General features: G+C 41.9%; 1 long non-coding RNA gene across 5 annotated transcripts; it reads right to left on the bottom strand.

Moving 5' to 3' along the window:
* Positions 1 to 3282: 3282 nt before the first annotated feature.
* LOC119356767 lies at positions 3283 to 9555 on the bottom strand. Of its 5 annotated transcripts, none has more exons than XR_005172031.1 (6): positions 9018 to 9550; positions 5477 to 5663; positions 5317 to 5382; positions 4757 to 4898; positions 3731 to 4001; positions 3283 to 3619 (listed from the first exon to the last, which is right to left on the bottom strand). It is a non-coding gene; the product is annotated as an uncharacterized LOC119356767 (long non-coding RNA). The 5 variants fall into 5 exon arrangements; XR_005172032.1 differs by having other exon boundaries at positions 4757 to 4862; positions 9018 to 9549; XR_005172029.1 differs by having other exon boundaries at positions 4757 to 5382; positions 9018 to 9555.
* Positions 9556 to 13284: the final 3729 nt, after the last annotated feature.

Genomic DNA, 13284 nt, shown 5'->3' with positions numbered 1-13284 from the left:
CAATGCGAAGGTTTTCCAATATTTTGAATTTTTCTAAAAAATTTATGCCCTTTTCAAAATGCGGTCAAAACGGCGGGAATGACCATTCCTAGCTAGTGGTCGAATCTTGGAATTTTTTTGGTGTTTCTCTGATTAAATATATACTTATGTACCTATAAATGATTTTTGGAAAAAAATAAATAGCAACCTATGAGGCAGCTGCAGTTCAAATTTGACCCGCTTCCTACTGAATCATCAGAAATTTGTCTTTTTCATCAGAGGTGGATCAAAACTTTTGACACCCAAACATTTGGTCAATTGTTCATTAAATATGGCCTAGTATTTTTGAAAATTGATTTGGTCCAATTTTGCAACAAATATATGGTAGGTCCTTCACAAAAAAACTTCTTTCGGGCACTTGGAAAATGGAAAATGAATTTTCTGTGCAAAGAAAATGAAAACTCCCTTAGGCAACATTGTTTGGAATTCCAAGATGCACCCTTGTGCACAATATGGGATCATTTGAACAAACTGTGCCATGAATGTGGCCATAAGATTGATCATTTGGCTTGAAAGCCACGAATCTTCACGCATGATAGCTAATTTCTGATGACACTTTTTTAAAATAATTGTCGTATTACAAGTTTGTTATTTTTCCTGGTAACTTGGTCACATATGATGACACAATGCGAAGGTTTTCCATTTTTTTGATTTTTTTTAAATTTTTTATGCCCGTTTCAAAATGGGGTCAAAACAGCGGGCATGACCGTTCCTAGCTAGTGGTTGAATCTTGAATTTTTTTTGGTGTTTCTCTAATTAAATAGATACTTATGTACCTATAAATGATTTTTGGAAAAAAATAAAGAGCAAACTATGAGGTAGCTACAGTTCAAATTTGACCCGCTTCCAACTGAATCGGCGGAAATTTGTCTTTTTCACGAGAGGTGGATCAAAACTTTTTACATCCAACTATTTGGTAAATTGTGCATTAAATATGTACTAGTATTTTATAAAATTGATTTTGTACAATTTTGCAACAAATATATGGTAGGTCCTTCACAAAAAACCTCTTTTCGGGCACTCGAAAAATGGAAAATAAATTTTCCGTCCAAAGAAAATGAAAACTCACTTAGGCAACATTGTTTGGAATTCCAAGATGCATCATTGTGCATAATATGAGATCATTTGAACAAACTATGCCATGAATGTGGCCATAAGATTGATCATTTGACTTGAAAGCCATGAATCTTCACGCATGATAGCTCATTTCTGAGAACATTTTTTTAAAATAATTTACGTATTACAAGTTTATTATTTTTCCTGGTAACTTGGTCACATATGATGACACAATGCGAAGGTTTTCCAATTTTTTGATTCTTTTAATTCTTTATGCCCGTTTCAACATGCGGTCGAAAACGGCGGGCTTGACTGTTCTTAGCTAGTTATTGAATCTTGGAAATATTCTAGTGTTTCTTTGATTAAATAGATACTTTTGTAATTAGAAATGATTTTTGAAAAAAAATAAAGAACAAACTATGAGGCAGCTGCAGTTCAAACTTGACCCGCTTCCAGCTGAATCGACGGAAATTTGTCTTTTTCACGAGAGGTGGATCAAAACTTTTGACACCCAACTATTTGGTCTATTCTGCATTAAACATTGTCTAATATTTTAGAAAAATGATTTGGTCCAATTTTGCAATAGATGTATGGTAGGTCCTTCACAAAAAAATCATTTCGAGCACTCGAAAAATAGAAAACAGGTATTTTGTGGAATGAAAATGAGAACTCCCCAGATCAACATTGTTTGTCATCACAAGATACACACATGTGCACAATATTATTTCATTTTAACAAACTATAAGTGGTTAATATGTTGAATGTTTGCCCTAAATAAGAGGATAAAAACTATAAGAGAAACATAGGCTGAATTCTGATTGGTGGAATTCGTTGTGGCATGGATCGGTGACGTGGCAAACATCCGTCCATCCATCCAACCATACATCAATCCATCCGTCGATCCAACCCAGTGCAGCCTCTCTCTCACACGCGCGTGAACCCTAGCCAATCCAGATCCCTCCCCGCCCCCACTCCTCTCCCCGATCCAGATCCCTCTTCCGCTGCCCCGTCCTCCCCTTCCTTCCGCCGCCCATCTCTCCCCTCGCCTCCGCCACCCACCTCTCCCCTCGCCACTGGTCTGCACCCTCCCCTCCCCTCCACTCCTCCCTCGTCTCCAGCCAGAATCGTCCATTTTCCTCGTGATCTGGGCCTCCTGCAGATTTCACTTATTGCTATCCGTCGAGGAGATGGCCGTCCTGGTCCTTGAACAATACCTACGACACAGAGACATTTCTGAGCCTACCAGGTTTGTCTCGAACGACAGATTTATCAAACACGAACTTTACATCGGTCTCTCATTTGCAAGTTATTCCGCATAGCTCAGACATCCATGGTGGAGGTTTATGTTGAGCGATTCTCTGAGTCGTATGATCAGTCGTCAGCGTATGAGGATGTGCCAGATTTGTTGCATTACACGCTCGTTTCCTGGATGGCCCGAAACCGGGCGTTTGCAGAAGCCGAAGGATTTTGACACAGCCTATGACCTGGCTTTACTTCATGAGGATCTGGGAAAAGGATTGATACCGATGAATTCGAGTGGCAGCAGGAGAGCTACGCCACTTCCCTTACCTCTGCTGCCGAAATCCAAGCCTACTAAAGTCACAAAGCTCCAGGAACAACCAAAGCATGTTCAGACTGAAGGCAAGTGGTCAGCACTCCGTCAGTACCGACGAGCCAAGGGATTATGCTTCGTTTGTGGAGAGAGATGGGTTCGGGGTCATGTGTGCAAAACTTCAGTGCAGTTGCATCATGTTCAAGAGTTGATCTATTATATGCAGTCTGAACCAGTGCTAGAGTCTGAAAATTCTGTCAGTGAAAGTATAACAGCTTCATTCCATCAAATGCAAATATCAGTGGCTGCTGTAGGGTAGGGATTCGAATGCAGTTAGAAGTGCAGTTACAGAACAGAGTAATGGTGTTACTAGTGGATTCTGGAAGTGCACATTCTTCATTTGTATCTGCACTCGATGAAAATATGTGGTGTGGATAATTTATCTTTTTCACCACGGTCAACAATTTAAGCTCATTAGTAAGTTAACGAGAAGTTTTAATTAGTCTCGTTCTCTTTTTGAGTAATACCATTGCAATATGAACACACTCAAGTATTTTATTCCCTTTTGAGTAATACCATTGCAATATGAACACACTCAAGTCTGGGCCATTTTCTGGCTAAAATTTCCAGCAGCATAACAGTATAAAAGAGTTATATGGCAATGGACGAATAAGGATTGTGATGAACAAAAAGTCAAGACTACCAACTGCGAGAGATATGTTCCACAACAAAAATTGAACACGACAGCAACTCAGCTATTCTGACACCATGACAAACTAACTAAGCCGTGAATGATTTCGTCTTGCTACTCGCCACCATCTTTCCTTCTTCAGCAACTGAATATCAACGGGTCATCGACGCACCTCTCCTGGAGATGAGCCCACAATGCTCATCAACCCAGTGGCCATCATCTCTTTGTTGCCATCCACCTGGTAGTCCTTGATTGAAGCAAATACCGACTGCTACTCCTTCCTGTCAGAGTGAAATTCAGGGCACGCATCAGATTATCAGTGGCACCTACTCAAATATAATTTGAAGCATAGGGTATTGTTTCACTATGGTGTGAGGTCATATATAGCATACTGTAGGGGAGATGATTCCGGTGACGAGGCAAGGCCGGTCTTCATGGCAAGTCCAAGATATGTCAGATCGAAGAGCAGTTTGTCCCACGAGGGGTAATTCAAGCCACATTTAAGTGACCTAATCTGCGGCGGAAGCTCAGTCTTTGTTGTTCTCCTACGATGCTGATGGCATGGTTCTGCGCTTTGAACAGGAAGACGAGCAGGGTGGATACGATGACGGACGCCAAGGGAGCACACACTGAGATCCAGAAAAACTTTGGCCATCTCATGCTCTGCACATACACACGCACGCATAATATCAGATGAACAAGTATTACTGCAGAACTGAGAATCAGTGATTGAAAAAGAAGAAACAGATCTGATTTTAGGATCTAGAAATAGGAAATTTTGTATCAGTTTCAGCATAGACAACCCAATGGCAAAAGCAGTCCAGAATGAAGTGAGATGGGCAGGGTTGCCACCAGCACCGGCTATCAAGAACTTTACTACTAAGAATGAACTGAGGTAGACTCAACAACTGAAAGGAGTAGATGATTTAATTTTAGGTTCTGGAAATGGGACGTTATCTGTCAGTTCCAGAGCGAAAGCAGAGTGAAACAGGGTTGTTACCAGCACTGGGTACTCAAGTGCTCAAGACCTTTACTGTCCCCAGCTAATATTTCATTTGGAAAGAGGTCAGTGCTGAAAGAATATGTGACTGCAGAAGTATAGAGCAAAGTTCAGACTTTGCAAACTTTGCAGGTTGAACAAGTACTTGAATTGTGTGAATTTCTTAATTTTCTTTGTCAAGACCATTTTGTCGAGGCACCAAAATTAGTTTGCCTTGAGAGGCGCAACGCTATTCCTATATGTATAGCTAGCATATATAGATCAAGCAGTAGCAGTAGCAGTTGCACAATTATGGACTTGGCAAGCTTAATTTCTGAAGCCAGCACGCATGGATTCAGTCATACAGCAAGAATGCAGATTTGATTTTAGGTTCAAACAATGAAAAAATATGTGTAAGTTTCAGCATACACCAACTCACCAACCCGTAGCAGAAGCAGTTAAGAATGAACTTGGTTAGACAGGATTGCCACCAGCACTGGCTGTTAAATGTATGGCTCGAAACCCTTATTGTTCCTAATTTTCATCTGGAAAGAAATCAGCTCCCTCGAAACAAAATTTAGCTACAGAAGTAGAGAATAAAGATGAGATTTCTCAAATTTAATTGTGTGAATTTAATTCCCAAATTTTCCCTTTTTTTTGTCAGAGTCGAGGGACGAAATTAGTATGACATTGAGAGTTACACCAGTATTCCTCTATAGCTAGCATAAAAGATCAGTAGTAGTTGCACTAGACGGCCTTTAGGGCGCTTGATTTCTCAAGCCAGCACCTATAGGCTACAGGTTCAGTCATTCAGCTGTTTAGCTGATGTGTCAAGAATGCGGGTTCAGTGAACTTAAGGTCACAATAGCTAGCTGCACGACGTACCCTGGTATGTACTCCTAAGTAGCATTTGGTGTTTTTCGCGCGTAGGACAGCAGGCGATCAGCGCCGGTCATCGTGACAATTGAAGAAAGGGAGCGCGCGGGTGCAGGTACGTACCACATGTCTGGCCGCAAGCAGAAGCACCAGAAAGCATGCCCTCATCAATATCGTCTGCGACGACCACTGCACATATACACGACATCAAGCATCAGTCAAGCATGCACACCATACATGCATATGGTTCAGTGTTAGCTAGATGGATGGGTGGATGGATGACCTCGTTGGTGTGCTGGAAGACGGATGCCATGACGGGGACGATGCCCAGCAACTGAATATCAACGGGTCATCGACGCACCTCTCCACTTGTGCCAAATACAAAACCAAGTGTTGGCTACAGCTACAAATGTACTACCACCCCCTGATCACCATCAAACTCTCTCCACGCTTACATACAAGTGTTAAGGCTGCAAGGAAAACAAAAATATTAGATAAGTGCGCAAGTAGTTCCAAAAGACAAGAAAAATATCACCTTTCTCACGGAATGATGTTTGAAAACTACTCCCTCCGTCCCATATTATAAGATTGTTCTGCAAGCTGCTTTAGCTTGTAAAACGATCTTATATTATGGGACGGAGGGAGTAGATTTTACAATGCAAAAGAGGCAGGGTCAGAAGAAAAGTCCAAGGCAGAAGTAGTTTTTTGTTTACAAGCTACATAATAAATCTAAAATAACCACTTAGTTTTGATAAAACAAAGAGGTAGGATTTTCATAGCATGAAGTATCTATAGTATAGTAATTCCGAAAATAAAATTGCTGTAAAAGGGCAAGAGTCATAGGAAACAAAGCTTTAGAAGAGCTTGTGCACTCAGCAATCAAAAAGGTTCTTCCATAGATAATAAGCTCAAACAAATAATAGGGCAACAAAGAAGCCAAAACCATGAGGCAATCTAAAACACTTTGGATCATGTTTTATACATAACAAAAAGAAGAGATCAAACTAGAAACTGGATCACACTTTGGAGTCCATCCAAAATAATCATTTGTGTGGAGAATTAGTAAAAGCAAACGATGCAGTGGAGCATAATGTGAGACATGTCTAACAGAGAAAATGCTTGGTATGCAGCTTTCACATGCAAGTAGACCAAAACAAATCAGAGAACGTCGACTATGTTCATCAATCATAGGCAATAAATTGAAAACAAGCAGATGTAACAGTAAATACGAGTTCCAAGTCTAGTTTCCACTAATTGATAAAAACACACCTAAATTAGATCTCAGGGGCTAAATCCACTCAAACGGTGAGCACCACCACAGCCCAAAAAAACTAGAAATTGCCATGGCGAACTTACCACGGCACGATGGCTGTGGACATTACCACGGCATGATGGCCGTGGACACACAGAGCAGAAGAGAAACAGTGACACTAATTATCACAACAGACCATCACTACAGCCTCAAATCCCAAAAATAAAGCACAAACAGATAGATAGCAAAGAAAACTATGCATTGACAAACAAGATGCCTCCACATGAACTTTAACGAGGTCCTAGCTACTGCAATACTAAAATAGTAACCAGGGATACCATATCCAACAGTGCAGGTGGCTTTTAGAACCAAACAACCAGAGGAGAAAAACTGGCGGGATTACAAGTGCCTAACCAAATACTAAAGCGGAACTTGCGAAAATGAACTTGAAGCCAAATAAGCAAGAGTAGAAGTGGAGGTGCTTACTTACTTACTTACGAAGCCTTTGATCCCAAACAAGTTGGGGTAGGCTAGATATGAAACCCTTTCACGAGGACTTCCCAGGAGGTCACCCATCCTAGTACTACTCTCGCGCAAATGGGTTTCATACCCAAAAGACTGGCTAGTTTTTACGTTGGCTCGCCAAGCCTATCACAACCCTTAGATATGAAACTCTTTCACAAGGACTTCCCAGGAGGTCACCCATCCTAGTACTACTCTCGCTCAAATCGGTTTCATACCTATGGGACTGGCTAGTTTTTACGTTGGCTCGCCAAGCCTATCACAACCCTCCTCCTTTACCCGGGCTTGGGACCGGCTATGCCTAGAAGACAGGTGCTCAGTTTAATAATTTTGAATGGTTTGAGCTTGTCTTCACTAGTAAGCACATACATCAGGTTAACGAGAAAAACATCACCGCAGCCTCCAAATGTAGAAACAAACTTAGATCAGAAACAGAAAAGGGCCAGAGCAAAATAATTCTTTTTCCTTAAGCAACAATAGAAATGGAGGCGCTCAGTTTAATACTTTTGAATGGTTTGAGTTTGTCTTCATCAGTAAGCACATCTCAAGTTAACGAGAAAAACATCACCGCAGCCAGCAGATTTTGTAACAAACTTAGATCAGAAACAGGGAAGCAACAGATCAAAAAGGTCAGGTCAAAGAGAAACATATCACCACACCCTCTATATTTCGTAAAAAAAGATCATAAACAGAAAGGGAACACAGCAAAAAATGGGTCTCTTCTAAGCAAAAGTAGAAGTGGAGGCACTAAGTTTAATAATTTTGAATGTTCTGCATTAGTGAGCACGTCTCAGGTTAACGAGAAAGGCATCACTGCAGCCTCCAAATTTCATAACAAATTAAGATCAGAGGCAGAACAAGAACATAGCAAAAGGAAGTTTCTTTTCTAAGCAAGAGTCTAAGTGGATGCGCTCAGTTTAATAGTTTTGAATGGTTTGAGTTCGTCTTCATTAGTAAGTACAACTCAGGTTAACGAGCAAAACATCACTGCAGCCTCCAAATTTCATAACAATTTTAGATCTGAAACAGAAACACAACCAAAAAAATAAATAACCCTCATCCTGTTAAATCCAATCAGGATAACCAAGGCTTCGTATAGATTTATAATTTTGAATGGATACATATTATCCTCATAGCTGGCCTCAGGTTAACAAGAAGAGCATCATTGCAGCTAGGCAACTAACCAGTGTAAGAAGCACATAATTTGTTTGACGTGGAATAAGCAAACATGTAATTTGTACTGTGAAAGTTTCTCAACAAGAAGGGCAGCTGATAGCAAAGCTGCTCAGTACATAGTTTTGAATGGGTATATTATCCTCATAGTAGGTCTCAGGTTAACGAGATGTCCATCATTGCAGCCATCAGGCCAGACAAAAAACATTGTCTGCGGAAAAGAAGCAAACAAACTACTCACTGAAGCGTAAAAAATTCTTAAAAATGATACCAAAGCTGCTCAGTTTACATAGTTCTGAAAGGACATATTATCATCATAGTGTGTCTCAGGTTAACGAGAAAACTATCATTGCAGCGAACGAAGATAATAAGCGAAGTAGTACTCCCTCCATCCGGAAATACTTGTCGGAGAAATGGATGTATCTACACGTATTTTAGTTCTGGATACATCCATTTAGCCACAAGTAATTCCGGATGGAGGGAGTACTGTTTTTAGTGTGAATTTCTGTGTGCACAACAAAACAACAGTAGCAACAAAGCACACGAGCATACAGAAGACAAGATAACAAATATTCAGAGCCATTGGAACTGGAGGGGTTCAGAATCAGATGAACAATCATGAAATCATCATCATATATATAGCAATATAAGCATTACCGCAAATCTAGTTAGCTATGGTCCATGGCTACCACATGACCACAATAATCAACTCGCCTAGCTGCAATGCCTTGACGGAAAGATGCGACCACGATGTCTAGACCAATAAACCACTGGAATTGGTGCCCTTGCACCTGAACCGAACCTAAAGTTGTCGCATTTGTGCTTCAGGGAGGAAACGAACCTGAAGGAAGGGAGGAGAAGAGAGCAGAGGACTTACTCCCTGCGTTGGAGGGTGGAGCTTGCAGGGGCCGAGGTCGGCGGTGAGGAGGAGATGGGCGAGAGAGGGGGAGCAGCCAGCCACGCATCTCGTCGTCGGGAGGAGTGGCCGCCAACTCCTCCTCTCCCGGTGCAGCAGCGACTGTGGAGGAGCATCTCCGTCCTACTCGACGAGCTGCACGAAGGTGCCGCGGAGGTAGCTGAGTTGTCCGGCGAAGATGTGCGCGACGGGCTTGAGGTTCGTGTCCCCCGCCAGCGCCGCCCCCACGCCGTTCGGGGCCAGCCTCGCCGACGCCATCGCCTGTAGGTTGGAGTGGTGCGGATCTGAACTCGAGCAGAGGAGATTTCGGGGTCGTCAGGAATGGCGACGGGAGTCGAAGGGGATCCTTCCGCCAAGGGAGAGAAGGTGGTGAGGGGAGGGCAGGGAGGGTGGGCGGCTGTGGGTAGCACGGCGACGAGGTGGCCGGTGGGTGAGGCGGCGGCGGCGATGTGGGTGGGAATCGGGAGAGGAGAAGAAACAGACAGAGAGTGGGCTTGGGCTCAGACTAGCTACAATGGGAAGTGAAAATATCTGGTACTCCCATACTTGGGGTACTCCCGGTACTTCAAGTTAAAAAACAAATCTTAAATGTTTCCAAAAATTCCGAAAAATAATGTAAATGTTCGCAAGGAGTGTGCTTACAACCCTTGAAAAATTTCAGGTCTAAACTCGAAATGTACATTGAGAAACAAAAATGTGAAATCCAGATGTGAATAGTGTCAATGTTGATTTTGTCTTTTTTACATTATTCATGTCAGATTTCACATTTTTGTTTCTTAATGTACATTACGAGTTTGGACCTGAAATTTTTAGAGGTTGTGGTTACATTTCTTATGAACATTCACGTTTTTTTAGAATTTTTTAAAACATTTATGAATGTTGTTTCTAAACTTGGAGTACCGGGAGTACCTCAAGGATATGTTACTAGTCTATATTACTATCTCCATAGTGGGTAGCTAAATCTTATATGCAGACTAAAAAGAAACCGAGAGAGTAACTAGTTGTGTTACCACATGACTCTCTTTCTTCATTAATTACTTATCACATTATCTATTTTGCCTAGATATGTGTTATGTCACCATCTATGTTACTCCCACTGTGGGTAGTCTCAGGGTGTGGGTGGGGGTTGGGGGTGGGTGTCTAGGTTAGATGTTCTCTTTTCATTTCATTTCAATTCAAAGTCTGGAACCGCGCAAAAATTTCGGCCTCCTCCCTTCTCTCTTCTGACTTGAGTGGGAAATATTTCACGATGCCTCCTTTCTTTCGCTCTTCTGACTCGAGCGGGAAATATTTCGCGATGCCTCCCGCATTTGCACATGCTTTGATAGGACGGGTGGGAACCGTGGACGGACGGATGATACCTGCGTGTCTTTTGCACTACACAACATAAACAAAGCAAGGGCGGGGGGGAGGGGGGGGGTTCCTACCTCCTCATTGGTCAACTTGCCCCTCCCACGGATTGCCCTCATAGATCTGATCCCAGCCACTCTTTTCTTCGAGATCCGACGACACAGGCCTCATATGTCACGCGGATCACGCCAATAACATATGTCAAAGTTTTTTACCACTCCGCCCTAAGTTTCTTGATGGATTATTGTACGAAATTGGGAAAACAAATCTAGAAAACAACTTTAGGATAAATATATATATATATATATATATATATATATATGAAATAAAAAATGAAATGATTTTTTAACTGTAACTTTTGAAAAGAATTGTCAGGTGGGACCCCCTAATCAATTGTGCATCTCATCGAACCAGCCATTGAGTCGGCAAATTGACTTACATGTGGATCCCGTGATGCTTAAAAGCTCTTTTGTCCTGTCAACATTTCATTTAGTTGGGGTCAAAAATGATGTTGGTTTCGTTTGGACTTTATCGATGATTCAATAATTTCTTTAGGTTGGGGAAGGAGTATGACGTGTAGGACTTATCGTCACGTGGTCGACATCGTGAGATGACATGCATGGAAACAATCACAGGGGCACCTTGGCATCATCTCATATCGTATGTGCACTGGGCCAAAGGGGGTCATGGTCAAGTTTAATTATCAGTTGTAACTACAAATTAATCATAACTAAGCATGAATGTCCAGTCATTGCAGTCGATAGATCATCAACATGAACCAGAAATGCACGTTGTGATAAAGATTATCGCATGTAGCTATTTGAGTAGGGCTGAAAAGAAGGTTCATTATCGCATGTCACTTGTTATTCTAAAGAAAAGCCACTCGACAAACAGCAAGACACTAGTCAAATAGGTTGATTTGGCACACAAGGTTTTCGACATTGTTTTTCGTTGCATTAGAGTCAACAAAAAACACTTGATCCAAACGCAACTGTGCCACATGAGGCTATCCTACTTGGTGTTCTTTTTACCGTCACCACCAACTTTGTTGGCCTTGGGGATGAGCTATGACCCGGAAGAAGTCATGGTAAACGGTAAACTCCCAAATTCCAATTTCTTCCCTCTTCACATAACATAAACAATGAATAAGTTTGGAACATTTCCAGCATGTGGGCCCATGCTAAAAAATGTGTTGCATGTGTTTTTATCCTATGTTCTGCACTGACTTTGGGTCCCACGCAATATACATTTAATTTATATTTAGTTTTTGCATAAAAGTTGAGTCCCACATAATAAATACAAATTAAGTAAAAAATCTTACATGTCAATCCTTCTTGTGAAATTGACTTACATGTGGATCGCATGATAATTAAAATATCTTTTGTCATGTCAATATTTTTTGTAGTTGGGGTCAAAACTGATGTTTGCTTCATTTGGCTCTAGGCGTATCGACGATCAACGGTTTCTTTATGGCCGGCAATAAGTGTGTGTGTTGGCCTTATCGTCACTTGCCGACGTCGTGAGTCAGTCAGTCGAGTAGGAGACAATTGGCTTACCAGACGACAATATGTGAGATGATATGCATGGAAACAATCACGGAGGAACCTAGGCATATCATCTCATCTCGTATGTGCACCGTTGCAGGGCAGGCTCCAACTATGCGACAATAGGTGTGACATTCTTGACATGTACTGAAATAATGATGGAAAAGTGAACTTAAAGTAGGCCCAACAAATCTCCCGTTGCACCGCCGATCATCTGGGACGTATGGGGGAAAGTTTAATTGTAGATATCATATTGCATACTCGATATCCAGGCCATGGCACACATGCTCTTATGTAAGCCACGAGTTTCTATAAGCACTTCTAGACTTTCGGACAGTTCAAACAAAATGTCATCAATCGAGCTCGGCGAGAGCAGAGAGTCCTCCGTATAAGTAGGTACTCTCTCCGTTCGGAATTAGGTGACGCTAAAATGAGGGTATCTATTCACATTTTAGTGTTAGATACACTCCGGTTGAACGCCAACTATTCCGAACAGACAAAGATAGTACTCTCTCTGTTTTTAAATATAAGTCTTTCTAGAGATTTTAATATGGACTACATACAGATGTATATAGACGTAGTTTAGTGTATAGATTCACTCATCTTGCTCCGTACTAGTTTATATTGGAATATCTAAAAAAACTTATATTTAGGAACGGAGGAAGTACTTAATAAAAGAACAATATACATCATAAAATATTTTAAAGTAAATTCAGTGTCAATAAAATGAACTAAATAAATAGTGTAGTTTTAATCCCAGAACATCAATTGAAAGATGATCTTTTTTAGGGATCTCATTAAAAAAGCGAATGTTCTCTCGCAAAAAAACAAACAAACGAATGTTGGGTGGAGATTTTCATTTTGAGAATTGGTCCCGATGTTTTATTTCTTCTAGAATTAAAATGAGGGAGGCATGTACTTCGTATACAGTAAGCTCAACGTCGCAGTCGCGGTCGCCTACGGGGAATACAACATGCGTGCGTCTGCCAGAGACCGACAACGTAGCTGCCCACACCCACCTACCGGAAAGAGAAACAGAGCATCGGGACGGTGGTTCGTACAGGTCGGCGGCGAAGGAACCGGAGGGCGGCCGGAGAGCAGTAGTGGTTCGTAGTCAGGGTAGAGTCGTGCATGTGGTGTCTTTGTTGGCGGGGTTGGTCGGAGTGTCGGCGCCGGCGAGGAGCAGAAGGGCGGCGGGGGCGACGAATCGATGCAATTGATCGATCGACGAGCACCGGAGGGAGGTCGGATCGGGTGTTGTACCTGTACCTGTACGCGCGAGAAGGGAATGGAGTGGGGAGCTACCGGAATTGACGCGGCGACGACAGAGGGTG

Source organism: Triticum dicoccoides, chromosome 2A (genome assembly GCF_002162155.2).
Source record: "Triticum dicoccoides isolate Atlit2015 ecotype Zavitan chromosome 2A, WEW_v2.0, whole genome shotgun sequence".
Classification (NCBI taxonomy): Eukaryota; Viridiplantae; Streptophyta; class Magnoliopsida; order Poales; family Poaceae; genus Triticum; species Triticum dicoccoides.
The sequence above is the reverse complement of the archived record's forward strand: the minus strand, read 5'-3'. Positions and strand labels throughout refer to the sequence as shown.